The sequence below is a fragment of the Mixophyes fleayi genome, chromosome 11 (assembly GCF_038048845.1).
Source record: "Mixophyes fleayi isolate aMixFle1 chromosome 11, aMixFle1.hap1, whole genome shotgun sequence".
Classification (NCBI taxonomy): Eukaryota; Metazoa; Chordata; class Amphibia; order Anura; family Limnodynastidae; genus Mixophyes; species Mixophyes fleayi.
Genome location: NC_134412.1, coordinates 93,496,259 through 93,514,892, shown reverse-complemented (window position 1 = coordinate 93,514,892; position 18,634 = coordinate 93,496,259). Strand labels below are relative to the sequence as shown.

The 18,634-nt window shown below is 39.6% G+C and overlaps 1 protein-coding gene across 2 annotated transcripts in view; it reads left to right on the top strand.

Moving 5' to 3' along the window:
* The first annotated feature begins 1,841 nt into the window (after window positions 1-1,841).
* The window catches only part of CDON (cell adhesion associated, oncogene regulated), an 89,861-nt gene continuing 73,068 nt past the window's right edge, over window positions 1,842-18,634 (top strand). For both annotated transcript variants that reach the window (XM_075190355.1, XM_075190354.1), the window contains exons 1-2: window positions 1,842-2,114; window positions 15,105-15,175. The gene's annotated coding sequence lies outside the window, so the exon portion shown is untranslated. The remainder of the gene's footprint in view (window positions 2,115-15,104; window positions 15,176-18,634) is intronic.

Below are 18,634 nucleotides of genomic sequence, written 5' to 3'. Positions count from 1 at the left end.
TGTCTATACCCAAGAGGCTCCTGTAGATGTGTCGAAGATTGGAGCGTGTCTTCTGGTGGGACCTACAGGTGTCTATACCCAAGAGGATGCTATAGATGTGTCATGGATCGAGTGTGCCCTCTGAGTGGGACTTGCATACATTTGCAAAAGGGTGCGCAGATTATTAATTATACGTTTTTCACATTCTGGGTCACAAAGTATTCAAAATCAATTCTTACCTAATGCAAAGAAAAGTCAATGACTTTACAAACTCTGTAAAATCTTCACAAGCAAATCATTTCACTAGCTCTGTCAAAGGCGTCTAACCAAATATAGTCCGAGTCCAAGCATTGGGTTTGAGACAAGCCAGACAGGTGGAAATTAGACAGATGTTGTGGATGTTGTATCATTATAAAGGTGGCTATTTAATTTTTTAATCACTAAAGAGTTAATAAAAGTGAAAGTAAAGAAACTTTTTGACATTAATATATTTCTAATGATGTGTATTACTGAGCTGGATAATATGCATTAAATAACTGGGGTATAAATATGTCTGCCATGCTCTCTCTCTCACTTCTCTGCAGCATGTTAGGAGGGAGGGTCTTCTGTAACTGAGCAGACATAGAGTGACTAGCATCTGGACAGACTTGCTTTGCAGAAATGCACTGTGTGGATTGGTGGATGCATACACAGGCTCAGGACCAGTGATGTCACAGTAGCTCAAACGACAGCAATCTCAGCCATTTTGACCTGTTTCTCTCATTGCAAGACTGTCCTAAATATATGACTTGGCATTGGGGACAGTCTTTTTGTGAATAGCAAGTTAAGTAAATTTTAAGCGCACAGCTGTCATTTTCCTTAGCTATCCTCCTATAAATCATTATCTCCTTTTCAAAAGCTGTCTGGCTGGCATACAAAAATGGATGCAAGACACAGTGAATTTGTTACACAAACACAAGCTCTCAGCATGTCATGTGATGGCAGAGGGTGAGCTCAGAGGGGTAATCCAAAGCATCTCTGCTCACTACATCATGTGCCATGTGACTGTGGTTGCTATGGTAAGTCAGAATCATAAATCATTTAAAACAAGGGAAAATTGTAAATACCACAATTCTTCTTACAGCTTTCTATAGAGATGTATGTTAAAAACAAAAAACACACCTGATTGTTTCATGGGATTGTTCATTTAATATATTTGAAATATATAAAAAAAAAAGATGGTTGGCTTCCCCTTCAAGATTGGAGTGTTCCTAAATCTTGCCGCCCCCCCACACACTGTTTGTAGAAGTAAAACTTTGTAGAAGTAAAAGTTAATTACAACCATTAATTTTGCGTTTTTACCATGCAGACAACCAGATCATATTCTTCGATGGTTTAAACATGTGCAGATGACAGATCTTCTCTAGCAAACCGTTCTGTTTTTGCCTATTTCATAATGCAACTCGTAAATAACTACTCAACAAATATTGGTCTCTGTCCTGAAGAGCTTACAATCTAGGTGTCGGACAAAACATCAATTCCCTTGGTATTTTAAGAAGTATTGACATTCGTTACTTTTTTTATTTATGGTTTAGCGTTTTGCTATCTCCTCCAGTCAGAACATATTAGATATATGTTTAGGTGCTGGAAAGAAAGTGAACATTTGTTCAGTAATAATCAGCAGTGGCTAGAAAAAGGGGGGGGGGGGACTGAACACATGTTTTTACCACTATTTTAGTTATCTTGGATATTTCCTGCATGCTTGTTGCCATGGCGAGGGGTTCAGCGAGGATGGACTGTTTACTAGGCCTCTAGGACATTAAACAGACATGTGTTGTCAATTTCAAAAATAAAAAAGAATAAGATTTCTCTTGCAATCGTCCCTTCTTCTTTTTTTTTTTTTTTTTTTCAGAACAAACGAAGACGAGAACCATCCCTTCTGCTTCTCTTCCTCTGTCTCTTCGTTTTCAAAGCGATTCTGGATCTTTTTCCCCCTTCAGAGAAAGTGTTCTTGGCTGCCGAGCAAGAGTCAGTGGGCATGAAGCCACAGCGGAGGGGCTTAACTCCGAAGGAAGGGATGAGTATAGAGTCTGCAGCCTGAGAGAAGCATTAGACGGACAGAGCTCTGACACGAGACATTTCAGAGCAGCGAAGAGGTAAGTGAATCCGCCGTTCATGATCAATCGCTAATTAAATCGTCGGACTTACCGTACAGTAAGATCTATACTGCTGCCTCCTTGGGAAATGGAAACTTTTTTCAAACTTTTTCACAAAGTTTCCCACCAGCTTCCAGCACGAATATTTAATACAAATACCTAAGAGTTGTCAGAAATGATCATGGTGTCGTTAGCTACAGAAATTCATTTAAACCTGTTTAACTGTCGGTAAGTTCTGCGAGTTGTCAGTTTCTTGAACTGTTGATTGTTTGTTGGTGTAATGTTTAGAGGAAACTGTAGAGCGTTTCGGTACAATTTACGCAGACAAAATTTCAGAGGTGCAGCAGTAAAACTCATTTACTGAAACCTCAGGTCGTCCAGCTGTTTGGTTGACGTTACTTAAACGCAGAGGAGGATAGGACAGGTTGAATCTTGAAAAGAAAAGGAGGTGGAGAAACCACACTAAGTTAATTATTCCTATATAATGAGGATGGATTCTGTACAGGGTAATTTATCCATATATCTGATAATTGAAGGATACATTGAAGCAATAACTCAGACACTCTTTGACTATTAGAAGAAATGCAAATAAGCGATGTGATATTAAAATAAATCTATGTATATGTAAATCTGCATTGTTTTATTAGAGGGAAGATTAATAGAGGCCACGCAGCACTGATTTGCAGTATGCACGGGCCTCAGTATATGTGTACGGAGGTCATCTGGATTTCTGCCCTAAACTGTTAACCACAAAATTACTTTATTTGTTTCTTTTAACAGTTGTAAAGTAAATTCACATTGTATCAGGAAGATAGAGTATACACAATGCCAGATGTGCATTTAGGAGCAGCGCTAGACGGATAGAAAACACGCACAGATTCAGTGTTTTCTGTTTTCACCACAATATTAACACAGAAACCGGCTGTAATTGTCTTCTTGTGTGTTAATAGAACTGTAACACGGAGCCCAGACCGGCAGCCAGTAACGTTTTATATGGCTGCATTTATGGCATAAATCTGGTAGAATAACCCCTCTAGTGACCTAACAACCCCTCTAGTGATCTAACTGCCACAATCTGGGGTACAGTTTGGGTTCCACCCCGACCAGGAAATCTAATGGGAGATTCGTCATTGGATCGTGTCAGGATTATTAGGAAAATCTATGAGTGCATATGTATTAGATTGTATCTATCCTCATGTATTAGATTGTATCTATCCTCATGTATTAGATTGTATCTATCCTCATGTATTAGATTGTATCTATCCTCATGTATTAGATTGTATCTATCCTCATGTATTAGATTGTATCTATCCTCATGTATTAGATTGTATCTATCCTACGTGTCTGTATTTTACATTTCTATATTCATGAACATGGACTTGCAATGGAAGAGTGTGTCCTCTATTCTGTTACTCTGGTTGTCACAGTTTCTATACCGTTCAGTTCCAAGCAGGTGAGGACTTTCTGCAAGTTCTGGAGAAGCGACAGATATGTGGGGTGTGTGTTGTATGTGCCGGCTGCCAACCTCCTTACATCTGTGTATACACGGCCTCCTTACATCTGTGTATACGGCCTCCTTACATCTGTGTATACGGCCTCCTTACATCTGTGTATACGGCCTCCTTACATCTGTGTATACGGCCTCCTTACATCTGTGTACGCGCGGCCTCCTTACATCTGTGTACGCGCGGCCGCCTTACATCTGTGTACGCGCGGCCTCCTTACATCTGTGTACGCGCGGCCTCCTTACATCTGTGTACGCGCGGCCTCCTTACATCTGTGTACGCGCGGCCTCCTTACATCTGTGTACGCGCGGCCTCCTTACATCTGTGTACGCGCGGCCTCCTTACATCTGTGTACGCGCGGCCTCCTTACATCTGTGTACGCGCGGCCTCCTTACATCTGTGTACGCGCGGCCTCCTTACATCTGTGTACGCGCGGCCGCCTTACATCTGTGTACGCGCGGCCGCCTTACATCTGTGTACGCGCGGCCTCCTTACATCTGTGTACGCGCGGCCGCCTTACATCTGTGTACGCGCGGCCTCCTTACATCTGTGTACGCGCGGCCGCCTTACATCTGTGTACGCGCGGCCGCCTTACATCTGTGTACGCGCGGCCTCCTTACATCTGTGTACGCGCGGCCTCCTTACATCTGTGTACGCGCGGCCTCCTTACATCTGTGTACGCGCGGCCGCCTTACATCTGTGTACGCGCGGCCTCCTTACATCTGTGTACGCGCGGCCTCCTTACATCTGTGTACGCGCGGCCTCCTTACATCTGTGTACGCGCGGCCTCCTTACATCTGTGTACGCGCGGCCTCCTTACATCTGTGTACGCGCGGCCTCCTTACATCTGTGTACGCGCGGCCTCCTTACATCTGTGTACGCATCCTCATTTTGTTATGTATAAGGCCTCTGATAACTACACGTACACCTAGGTTTGGTGTACTTACTCCGTACTCCCCCCATCACCCAGTGCTTATGCTCCTCACAAGCTGCCAACACATTCCGCAAAATCAGAAATCTGGGGGCATCAGCTCAAACTGAAACGCGTGAAGCACCAAAGTCGTTTTTCACTTTGTAAATGAAGTGGCCTTCATCTATAACGTTCTTACCTTGTTTCTGTGTGCACAGCCTCCCTAATTCTGGGTACACCTGCTCCTTATTTCTGGGTACCTGATCCAAACACACTCACCTATTTTATCAAGGAATAACAGCATGTCCACAGGAGGAGCGGGTCAGGCCGTGTGGGCCGGGCCGTACAGTGTGCTCCCTAAGGTATTAAACAACCTGTATTACGTGTACAACAGTGAACTGTGTCTTGGCGCTGTGTTTCTGTGTCCAGAGAATGGTTCGTGTTTATCACGTATAAATGTAATGGGGTTTCTAGAACTGTGTAGAACTATGGGTCCTATTTATCATTCAGAGCTCCATCGTGGCGATAAGTCTAAATAAGTTAGTTCCGGCCACAATTTAACAAGCATATATCACCGGGTGTGTAGTGATCTGGAGAGGTAAGAGTTAAATCACCGAGCCACTGTGCAGATGTGCGCACCTGAGAGACGGCTTTCACGTCCACTTAGTTTAAAAAATAAAGATAACATTTAAGCAAAAAATGTAAAAAAAAATACGTAGAAATCTTTATAGATGAAAAATTTCTTTATTCCAATAATAGTTATGCTGTACAGTGTATTATTCATGAGTTGTTAGTGACATTTATGCTGTGGTCTCTGATTTTAAGGTGCCGTTTCCCAGTTTTAGCCTATTTTAAGCTAGTTTTCCCTAATTTTGACAAGTTACAGGATCATTCTGTCTGAGTGTTGCCGGTGACATGTACAGGATGGTCTCTCCAGTAACATGTTCCGTGTACTCACATGTCCGTGTCATGTTTTAGTATGAAGTCGTTGGTCCTCTCCGTCCTGTGTTCCCCCCATTTGAACTTGTGCGATAGCAATTTAGAATGTTGTGTTGCAGTTTTTGCTGCTATCTGACATGATATAAGCCAGTAATCCCAAAGGTTGCCAAGGAATTTGGACAAATTGGGAGTCTGTGCTGCTGCGTTTCAGATGAAATGCGACGTTGAGAGATGTCCTGCTACTTCAAGCCAAGTATTAAAGCGAATTATTCATTTTAAACAGCACCATATTATGTACATCCATATGGAAGGAATTACAATTTACTGACAAGCGACGTTTCTACTGACAATATGGGGCCTATTTATCATGAGCGCCAGCTAAAACCGATAAGTAGGATTTATTGCCGTATATTATCAAAAGAACATCTTCAGCTGAGCGATACCGGTTTCTAAAATTAAAATTTTGACTTTCAGTTCCACTAACAATTTTTTTTTTTTTTAACTACAATTTAATTTTGTTTTTATTAAAAAAAAAAAAAAGATAAAAAAGTATTTTGAATGATTATCGTGTGTTATCACCATTATGAGAGTGGGCTTTCCCCTCTTTGATAAAGAGACTATGAAAATCAGGGGGTATATTTGCTAAACTGCGGGTTTAAACAAGTGGAGATATTGCCTATAGCAACCAATCAGATTCTAGCTGTCATTTTATAGGATGTACTAAATTAAATGAGAACTAAAATCTGATTGGTTGCTGTAGGCAAAATCCCCACTTTTTCAAACCCACAGTTAAGTAAATATACCCCCAAGAGGGTTCCTTGCTGACTGTGTACATACATGACTGCACCCAACTTTTGCACCCACATGCAAAAAATGAGATTCTGTATATAGTTTTACCTGCAGACTCTAAGACAGTATTAATGTTTCCATAACCTACAGGTGTGTACAGGGTTTTTTACGGTAAGAGTAGTAAAGATGTGGAATGTATTGCCAAACATCCACAGTACTTGGTGCAGATAAGATAGAGGCACATTCTCAAATGTATATAGAGTCTGTATATAGTTTTACCTGCAGACTATGAGGCCGTGTTAAAGTTTTCATAACCTACAGATGTGTAAAGGGTTTTTTACGGTAAGAGTAGTAAAGATGTGGAATGTATTGCCAAACAAGGTCCTCCTCTCTACATACTCAATGGTTCCGAAAGAGCATGTAAACAGCTAATCAGGAAGGACTTTTCTTCCGAAATAATGACTATATAACATTGCTTGTACTGTAATTCAGATGCAAACCTCCGATCTCATGCTAACGTCAATATGTTCCCAAAGCTTAACTCTTTGATGTGCAGGGAGAAGTCATGCATTATTTAACATGTAAAAGGGTAATTGGGCAGAAAAATAGTACAACAAACTCTTTATTTTAAGCCTGGGAAAAATTAACATTGATCATTTCCTGCATTTTTCCACTCTCTGCATCAATGTTTTTGCTGATTAGGCTGCTAGTTTTGCAAAAGAAATGCACATGCCTTGATAATTATTCCTCCCGAGAATCCGCTGGAATCCACTAGATCTCCCAGCGTCCTTTTCCCCCCTGGGACCATGTTATCTCTTCCCTTTTGATTCTGGAGAACGACTTAAATAAAGCATTTTATGTGTGGACACTGCGCACAAGGACCAGATATTAATATATCAACATTTTCCGGCTGTAAGAAACTTTTAATGGTAAGAACACAATATATATTTTGCTTTCGTTATGGAAACTTCTTGTGAATTGCAGCCAAATGATTTAGATAAATGGCACATAACAAACATTGTCAAGTAAATTAAAGCAGACATTGCTGAACATTGGTGGTGTTCTGTGAGAGCTTTCTCCAAGTCGGTCACATCTGCTACTGTTTTAGCCAAAGCAGAAGGCAAACGTATATTGTAGAGCGTTGAGATCTGAGGTACAAAGTCCTGCATTTATCAAAGAAAGTATTCTGTCAACAAGATCGTCAGACTGACTGGAGGACTGTAAAAGTTGGTCATCCAGTCTGTATTCCTCACTAGAGCACAATGTAAAGAGAATGAAATGTGCAATATGTTATATTTTGCACGTATGCACCTATATTTCTGCAATGCTGAAACCTTGGCGTGCGCCATCATTTGTATATTTTGCATTAATGCTTTGTGAGAGGTTTTGCAGATTTTAGCCTTGTGACAGGATGCTTGTGTCCTCCTATAATTCACGATAGCATGGACACATTTAACTAGTCCTGGGGGTAAATGTATCAAGCTGCGAGTTTCCCGGCGGATTTTGAAAAGTGAGGATGTTGCCTATAGCAACCAATCAGATTCTAGTTATCGTTTATTTAGTACTTTCTGCAAACCCTTTCTTTGTACGAATTAAATTGTAATCAAAATTGGGTTCAGTAAATACTACAGTTCCATGGATGCAATAAGCTATTAAAGGAAGAGGATAGCGTTTTTTAATGGTGATCTTCAAGCTATCATTTTGTAAAATGTACTAAATTAACGATGACTAGAATCTGATTGGTTGCTATAGGCAACATCTCCGCTTTTCAAACTCGCCGGAAACTCTCCGCTTGATACATTTACCCCCGGATGTTTAAAGCGGAACTCCCAGACACAAATTATTTTGCCTAATCAAAATCATCTCGGTGCCACAATTTATGGGACTAACTCCTGATACTTGAAACAGGACATATACCTGAAATCGGCCATTGGGAGACAGTGACATTTGACATTTTTGTAAATATCTGACGCTCTTTATCAATATCTGTAATCACATAATCCCCATTTTTTTTATGCGTGGTTCTAAAACCTTTTTTATGTTATGTTTTATGTTTTTATGTTTTTTTTATGTTTCTTTAACCCACTACTTCTTGGACTGAAATGGCTTCATGAGCCTACATAAGTCTTGAACTGGACCACTAAACACACTTTTCCAGGGGGGCTCTTGTTTCCCCTCTTGCCTAGAGAAAATTGTTCCCATTTCCACTCTGTGACATCTATAGAAATTTTCTTGGCTCTTCCTATCCCTACTTTCCAGTACTACTAATTTCTAAATACATTGGATAAGACCCTGTCAACTCGCCATCTTGTGATTAACATCCATCTAGCGCCCAGCCTAGTACCTTGCCACATAGGGGCTAAGGATATCCGCTGATGATCCATTCGAATGACCAAGGCGATGCCTGAAGAAGACGGGAAAGACGGTTTATTTGAACATCTTCCTCCGCTGCGTAGAGGCCTCTTCTTACTCTGAATTGACTTCTCAACAAGATCACCATTAAAAACGCTATCCTCTTCCTTTCATATCTGATGGCATCCATGGAGCTGTAGTATTTCCTAAACCCAATTTAGTTTTATAATTTAACTTGTATAAAGAAAGAGTATGAGTGGAAAACCTCTTTCAATGCTCTGGATAGGTCCTATAAACACTTTGTGATTCCCTTCAGTTTTTGTAACGCACCGGCATTGTTTAAAAATTTTCTTAACAAAATCCTCTGTGACCTTTTCCATTTTGACATTGTGTACTTGGATAATTTTGTCTTCGGCTTTGCCCTGTCATCAGCAACATGTCAAAACGGTTCTATAGCGCCTACAAGTTTATGCGAAATGAGAAATCTTTGAACTGATCCCGAAACAGTTTCAGCTGTCCTGAATTAGCCTTAGTCTGTGTCTCTAAAAACCCCTCAATGATTCCTCAGCTTTGCTATAAGTTTTATCACCAATTCATTAAAAACTCTTCTTCTGTGATTGTTAACATTGCTGCTCTCACTAAAGAATAGCGCTAACTCCAACTGGTGATTTCCTTTTCTTAAAAATGGCTTTTTATCTTCTCCTTCTTGTCCCTTCCTCAGTTGGCTTTTTATCCAAAGTAAAACTTTTCCTGCAGATAAAAATTACGCCATCGGACTACATGGACTCTTAGCCGTCAAAATTGCATTAGAAGAGCGAATGCATTTGCTCAGAAGAGTAGCAATACCTGTCACTGTTTAAATGGAGTACAAGAGAACATCCTTAGTAGCTGATGAACTTTGGAATTAAACTACCCTCTTGGGCCTACAACTTAAATTTTGCTTGCTATCTAGGGGTAAAAAACATCTTTGAAGTATTAGTCATAGTTATTGGCGGCTAAGTCTTTGGAAAGACATTGCAGAATATTGTAGCAAATCGGGGTCTCTCATCAGTTTGCTGCAGGATCTCCGATACCTCTTCCCAATCCAAATAAATTCTAGACCACGTTTTCATTTACTTCATCACTGACTTACCAATTTGTGTTTGGGTGATAGACAGTTTTTCTGAAATGCCCTATTTTGTCCCTCTGAAAGGTATTCCTTTCTCAGCCCCAGTCCTTGTTGACATCTACAGCAAATCTTTTTTTTCCGCTTACATGACTTGGAACAGGAAATTATCTATGATCCTGAGGTAGACTTTATGGTCCTGTTCTGGAGAACCTTCTGTTCAAATAGAAAACAGGGGTCCAACTGAATTTTTCTTTGACCTATTAGCCAATCAACCCAATGACTAGTTGACCAAATTCTGAAGCAAAACTTGGGGGTAAATTTATCAAACTGCGGGTTTGATGTTGCCTATAGCAACCAATCGCATTCTAGTTATTATTTATTTAGTACATTCTACAAAATGACAGCTAGAATCTGATTGGTTGCTATAGGCAACATCTCCACTTTTACAAACCCGCAGCTTGATAAATTTACCCCTTGTTGTCCTGTATTTGGTTTTATTGGCTGACATTTATCACAATTATCACACTCATGAGTTCACTGCAAAAAAAAAACTTTTTCGTGGTAAATGGTTCTCAGCAACTCCCGGATCCACTCACTTCGACCACTGAAGTGGAAGCAGCAAAATGCAGCATAACTAATCTTCTCACTATCTGGCCCAAATTCCGTGAGTTGCTTTTCATCTTAATTCCACAATCTTTGAATATTTCTAATGTCTTAAAGATTCAGATGTCCACACCCCTTGTCTGGTATGCCTTTTTTATCTAAAGTTTCCACTGAAACCCAACCAGAAGTGCCCATGGGTTGATTATGAGGGGGGTATGTAAGGATTTCTGATCTGATGAAGGCTTGAACCATACACACTCAGCTCATAACAATAGACTTACAGCTCAGTCATAGATCCTGTTGAATAAATCAGACGAATTGATCATATGAACCTGAAACTCTCTCCTAGCCAATCAAAGGTGTGATCAGCATTGTAAAAACAGCTAGAACATTTAAAGCACACACGTGACTCTACAAATTACTAAATGTATGATTAATGATGATGAATAATGGCAGAATTGTTCCGGGCAAGTACAAGAAATAGTTTTACTCCTTTTTTAATTAACTTTTTTTTTCAATTTTTTTGCTATTTGCTCTATACCAAATCTTTCATTAAAATAATGGAGATTTAGGTTTCGGGGTAGATGTGTATTAGCATGTGAGATACATGAGTAATTTAGGAATTCAAACACAAATCTGTTGGTAGAGTTAATTCTGAATATGGCCCACTAAATGGTTCTTCCAATAACCATGAAATAAAATTCATACATCACGCGTTTCACCTTACCACAGTTCTAAGAAGTAACAGCTGGTAAAAAATATTCAGTTTGGTCTTAAATACTTTTGTTTTTGCAAAGTCTTTGAAGCTTTCTTTCAAAGAATAGTTTTGGGTTGTGTATTTATGGTGTGATAAGATTAGGCACTAGTATACCTGGTGCAATAAATATACATCTTTAAACATATAATTTAGTCATGTTATGGAAGCTGTGTGATGAGTGATAGCTGTGCTGTTCCCCTGCCCATGTGCATTTTTAAGTGGATACACACGGATATCAAGATGAAGGTTATCAGTTTGATTTGGAGGTAAAGAGAATTTACAGGCATCTGCCAAAGAGGGAATGTCCCCTTAACTGCACAATATCCATGTGTACTTTTCACTCCTTAAATCGAGAGTTCTGTTGTCTTTCACCGGTGTTCTGGGGGAAGAGCTATTTCAGTCCTTTACTAACCAGGTTCCATTACTAGGATGTAACTAAAATTCAAGAAAATGGACCATCTGACATACTGCTGTATGACACAGGTCTTTGGGATGTGGTCTAGTGAACCCCTTGGTATTCACCAAAGGGACCCGAAAGAGGACCTGCATTTAGCAGATTCCCCACAACTCATGGTCCCCAAAGGAGTACTATTACAAAGCTGCTGAACATGAGAGAACCAGGTCCCTGATCACAGGAACAAAGTCAAACCCAGGAACTTAGTCACAGGTCGGTGCAGGCAGAGTGGCACAAACAACCTTTAAGGTCATGAGCACAGGAGATCAAGGATGGTCCGGAGGAACTGGGCCGATACTTTTTATAACCTAGAATAAAGATGGGAAGTTCTAAAACTCATTTTGCAAATATTTGTATTTTTTGGGTTCAGACTAAAAAATGTTTAAAACAACATTTTTAATTGTGATATAGAACTTGTACTTTAAACCGCAATATTGAATACTTCCACTTAATGAATAATTCTCGATGCCCAAACTTCATGCTCATCGTTTCACAAATCAATTCAAGTGTAAAACAGTCAAATCTGACAAGTTACAAAAAAGTTGAAATGTTTCGCTCATCTTTAATATAATGCACAAAATAGCACATTAACGTTACATCAGGACCAAGAGCCAACGTGTTTCTGTCCTATTGATAACCCACACTAATCTAGAGGGATTGATGCTGTACCCATTGTGTCAATTACTTGTTCTGGGTATTAGGGGTCAGGCTCGGTACTAATACTCTCCCACTGTATGGTTTTCATTCGCTGTCACCTCTTAAAGGTTTGAATGAAGGATCCACGGCCGGTGGCTTAATGCACCCAGAAGGCTGGTTGATCAGGGGAAGAGTTAAACGGCCCTGGTGTGAGATAGTTGCCACTGCCAAGTAAGACCCAGGCTTGTTTACAATAACCGTGTGAGGTTTCAGCCTATAAAAGGCAATGCAGACCTGTAGTTTGTGAAGGAGAATGTAAACGTTTGGAAGGTTATTGCGTCTGTCGTATACATTGAGAAACTGAGGAGACCTTGGCTTCAAGAAACAAACCTGTCCCCGGCTTTTAGTACTCTCCCAGTCTCAGCGCAAAGAGCTGATTTAATACTTTTTTAGTGACATGGTATCTGATATATAGATGGTGGTAAGAAGATTTTATACTCTCCAAGTCACATGGTATCTCAGTGGTGGTCAGATGATTTAATACTCTGTGTCACATGGTACCTCAATGGTGGTCGGATTATTTAATACTCTGTGTCACATGGTACCTCAGTGGTGGTCGGATGATTTAATACTCTGTGTCACATGGTACCTCAATGGTGGTCGGATTATTTAATACTCTGTGTCACATGGTACCTCAGTGGTGGTCGGATTATTTAATACTCTGTTTCACATGGTATCTCAGTGGTAGTCAGATTATTTAATGCTCTGTGTCACATGGTATCTCAGTAGTAGTCGGATTATTTAATGCTCTGTGTCACATGGTATCTCAGCGATGGTCGGATGATCTAATACTCTGTGTCACATGGTATCTCAGCGGTGGTCGGATGATTTAATACTCTGTGTCACATGGTATCTCAGCGGTGGTCGGATGATTTAATACTCTGTGTCACATGGTACTTCAGCGGTGGTCGGATGATTTAATACTCTTTGTCACTTTGGTACCTCAGCGGTGGTCGGATGATTTAATACTCTGTGTCACATGGTACCTCAGTGGTAGTTGGATTATTTATTGCACTAAGTCAACAATGTTTTAGTAGTGGAGGAATTATTTAATATTCTGAGTCACATGACCCAATTACTAACGGAGATAAATGAATAGCCTGAGTCACATGACCTCCTAGTGATGGGCGGGGCCAGTATAACTCCCCTGTGCCTTGATTGACTCCAGATAATGGCTGTCTCTCCATCATTAGGCATAAGATATATTTTTGGCTTCCTTTATTTCAAGTGGGAAATATTAGAATTAGAATTTCCTTCTTTAACACACGTGTTTACATCCTGCTGACTATGCATATGGTGCAATTATTTGTGGGTTATTTGTTCCTACACAAAGCAAAGCACTCAGATGAAATAATGGGGGTATGTGGTGTAAATGTCAGATTATTGCACTGTTACAAGGTGTGCAGCATTGTATAATCATTGACATCTTTATATATGTTCAATATCTACCACTTCCAGATGACTTACATATAATGTCCCACAAAACTAAATACCATTGTTTGGAGACCCTGCACACCAATCACTGTATTTTTAATACTATCCGACCGTCACTTAGTGACGATTCTGTGCAAAATAGGCTCACAATCCACAAATTCACTTTTGTGGCAACACAAAAACACTTGTGGATCCACTGTGTGACTGATTCACCAACACCGCTCTCTGATGATTGATTGGTCTCTGAGTCACATGGTCAGTTAGCGATTGATAGGTGATGTAATAAGTTGAGACTCTCATGATTGACAGCTGATATAATACTTGTAATGCACATCACATTGAATGCTCATTATTGGCCGCTGGCCGGAGGGACAGGTGGTTTTGTATTCTCGCTTTTGCCAGAAGAAACGGTTCCTGGAAATTCAAAACAAGCCCTGTTTTATATATTACCTCACAGTGCAACTATAAGCTGTGGAACTATAAACCTTTAAACCAACAGTATACACTGCATTTATTACGTGTCACTTTTCTGTGTGAATTTTTTTGTCACAAGGTTGAAGAGCTAGTGCAAAACGTGTCCAATTACAAGTATAGTATGAGAACCAATCTTAGACCCCTCCAAGGTGGAAAGTGAAGTACAAGTGAAAAAAGTTGTGCTCCCTCCTACAACAGCGTGGGGCATCCCTAAAAATGCACCTTCTCCACCACTTTATCTTTTATAACTTCACCCCACAAAATAAAACTTTTGTTAAGCTGGGTACAGACTGCAGAATTTTCCACCAACTTTTTATGCCGATTGATTTTACATCCGAACGATTGTCCGATCGCTCGGTCCATGGACTGCATACACACTAGCCTTGTTTTAGACGATAAAGGGAAGAGCGGACGTCCCGTTAGCGACTTTTTACAGCCATGTTGTCGTGAGCAATTATTGTAATGTCGTACTCACTGTCGTGGATCGGTTGGAAGGTTATACACACTCAACAGAAAAGAGTTTGGAACGAAAATATTGAACGGTACGACCAACCAAATGAGGCGATAATCGTCCATTTGGGCAGACTTTCGACCATCGTCACACTACACACACTGGCCCGACTTTCGAACGAGCGGTCGTATGTCGGCTGATTGAGCCGATTATTGGACAAAAACCCTGTAGTGTGCACCCAGCTTAACTTTACATATTGGTAGAAATGTAGACTCCCTCATGTGCCTAATCCATACCGTATTGTAGCATTAATTTGGTAACATTATGGAAAGAGATAACAGTCTTATTATGACATCACAAAGCCCTGATTATGCAAATGACATGCCTTCATCCATATATTAATGTCACTTAAGTATGAGATACCGTTTGTGGCAAAATAGTAATTTTGCCCTTTGAGATGAAGGTTATGTCAAATAAAATATACACTAAATAATATATACTTTAATTAAAACTTTCAGATAAATGGGCGACTGCTGGAGAATGATGACATGGAGGACACAGGAAGCAGAGAACTGACCTAGATCTTCTAGTAAGTATCAATGATTTCTGACAACTATATGAGTAATGTTTATGCTTCCATTCGTTTCTGTAACTACCATCAGTACAAATCTGCAGATCGCTGCACTGTTTCAGCTACACAGTAATATACTGATAGATTCGACTTATAAACCAGGAAAAGACCAAAGACTAGGTTTATTTTAACACCTTGCTTGCTGAACATTTGCTCTTAGTCAGGGTAATCTGTTCCTGAAAATAATTTGTTGCAGACACTCAATGGATGTTATTTACAAAGTGTGTCAATTGTAGTGGGCTGGTTCGTTGTATTTTCATGCGGACACTTCGGGGGCGGTCCCAGATCAAGAAGGAACAAATTTTTTTAAAAAATATTAAAAACGAATAATAAAAATATTAAGATGTAATAGACCAAGTAATATTCTCATCAAGATGTAATATGCAAAGTAATATTCCCATCGAGAGGTAATATGCCAAGTAATATTCCCAGCCATGATGTAATATGGCAGGTAATATTCCTAGTCATGTTATAATATGCCAAGTAAAATGTCCATCAATATGCAAATTATTATTCCTAGTCAAGATGTTATATGTCAAGTAATATTCCCAGCAATGATGTAATATGCCAAGTAATCTGTCCATCAATATGTAATATGCCAAGTAATAATCCTAGTCATGTTGTAATATGCCAAGTAATATGTCCACCAATATGTAATATGTCACGTAATATTCCCAGTCAAGATGTATTATTCTAAACAAAGTGTAACATGTCCAATAATGTAGTAATATACCAAGTAATTTGACCAGTAGCTGTGATATGCCACGCATGAGCAGAAATGTGCCCTTTGATAGGGTACGTTATGTGCCCAGCAAGATGCTCAGTGCTGTGCTCTGTACAGTTGTCCAGGGATATACCCAGTTTACCCATTGGCAATTTTATTTCTGTCTTAACTGTCTGGGTAGGATACTTCTTTTCCGATCTATCAGTACCGCAGATGGATTGTCACACTGCACAAATTTTAATAAACATAAAAAAAATAAAAAAATAAAAGTTCATTAATTTCCAAACTACATTTCCCAAATTTCCAATAAAACATCTTTAAATGGGACGTACTCTAATGTACCAACATAGAGGACAAAGGAATACAATGCAGAAGGTAAAAAATACTATATCCCTGAATTTTACTTGGACCCTATTCTCTAACAATATTTATCCTTGTTTATGATAAAACCAAAATAGTCCATCTCTTTATTTTCCAGGAGGTATGCATACTGATTTCTGGTGATTATTGAAGGTAATACATATAAGTGATCACCCACTGAGTTCCACTGTGTATACATAATAGAGTTTATTTAATAATGTAAACAAAAATTATATAATGTAAACCCATAGCAACCAATCAGATGTCAGCTCTTATTACTTTGCCTATGCTAGACTGTCAAAAGCTGACAGCTGATTGGGTTGCTATGGGTTTCAGGATATAATTGCTCTTTGCAATGTGTTAATGACTAAGCCCCTATATATATGCACATGACCATCAACTGAGATGTCTCCTTCCCTTTATGTTGAAGTATCAGAGTAATCTCTGGTGGGATTACGTCCTGCACAAAGGACACCTGAAAGTTAGCCAATCTGGAACGGAACGCTTGTAAAGGAGGAATACATAGTGTTCTGCTAAGGAGCATTACTCAATGCAGATTCCACTTTCTGTAATACTCGGTGGCTACGATCACCCCTGGCTAATCTTCCTTCTCCGGCCCCTAATGGCCGTCTGAGCGCATTGCAAAAGAATGAAGAACGAGAATAGAAGCCAGTGCATGTTTTAATTAAAGGAGCAGCTGGAGAAAGCTTTATAGGACTCTGGTTTCTCCTAAAATATCACAGCTGTACAATACTTTCCACATTAAATGCCCTTTTTTAACCACTTTCTTTAAAACAATTTTGGGTATTCATCTATAATTAGCTTTCCAGTAATGTCCCAGGAATTTAAGAGATTGGATAAATGCGGACAAAGATATAAAAATTAATGTAAACATTGTACCAGTATCTTTAGATAAAGATTAATAAAATAATTTCTGAACAAATTTGGGAGAAAATTATTTCCCAAGGGACTTGTTTAAATGTTGGGGGGAGCTGGGGGGGGGGGGGGGGGGTACTCTGGTCTTCAGCCGTAACTCTACAAACTCTGAGGCAAGAGGAGCAGGTGAGCCCTTATAGTCCCCCCCCCCCCCCTTCGACCTCCTAATCCCACATATGACATATTCTGTAATATTTCCAGACAAAAGCCCTATTAGAGCAGAAAAAAAAACAACATATTTACTTTTGTAACCTTACAAATAAATTAAGAAAACGTTTTTTGTCACCTTAACTTAAATAGAATTAAAAAGGCTACATTACTTATTGTAATAAAAGGTTTAGAGGTCTGTCCGATTTAAAGAACCTTAATGTCAATAAATGCTTGTGTACAGAAATATACTGAAAATTTAATTTATTTTAAGACATGGCGCAAAATAAGCAAAAAAGTTGGGATATAATCTGGTTAACTCCTTGATCGGTTAAATGAGGCATTTAACATCTTGGAGCCTAACATAGTTCACTCAGTTGTCTTGACGTTAAGCCAGTCTTGGCCTGGTTAACTAGACCCTTACACACCTCTGTATTACATATTTGTGGTGCTATATAAACGATGATGATAATGTGGCAGCACAGTGGCTTAGTGGTTAGCACTTCTGCCTCACAGCGCTGGAGTCATGAGTTAATTTCCGGGCCATGGCCTTATCTGTGTGGAGTTTGCATGTTCTCCCCGTGTTTGCGCTTGTTTCCTCCGGGTGCTGCAGTTTCCTCCCACACTCCAAAAACATACTAGTAACTTAATTGGCTGCTATCAAAATTGACGCTAGTATGTGTGTGTGTGTCTGTGTGTATGTGTGTCTGTGTGTATGTGTGTGGGTGTTAGGGAATCTAGACTGTAAGCTCCAATGGGGCAGGGACTGATGTGAATGAGTTCTCTGTACAGCGCTGCGGAATCAGTGGCGCTATATAAATAAATGATGATGATAATAATAATAAATGATCCACTATCTGCTCTTACCAGGGCCCATTGGAGTCTTAATCCAGCTCTGCTTTTCCTTTACATAAATGAGAACAATAATGTTAGTTGTTTAATTTACCTCTATAAGCATCAAGTGATCGCCGATTAGGCTGATTTAAATTAAACTAATCTTGGATGGCTGGGTTTCCTGTTATTATCGCTTTCTGTTGTATTCAGAAAGAAGCTTTGTCTTCTATCCAATAGCAGCATAAATAAACGACTCCTGATGATATTAATACAAGGCTGAAAAGCACGGGAGGAAGCCAGCAAGGTAGAACAATGTATGTAGGGAAAGTTACACAAGGGCATGGACGTGCTTATAAATAAAAGCCCCTTAAACACATCTGAGACACCTGTAAATTTATGATATAATAATCGACAAT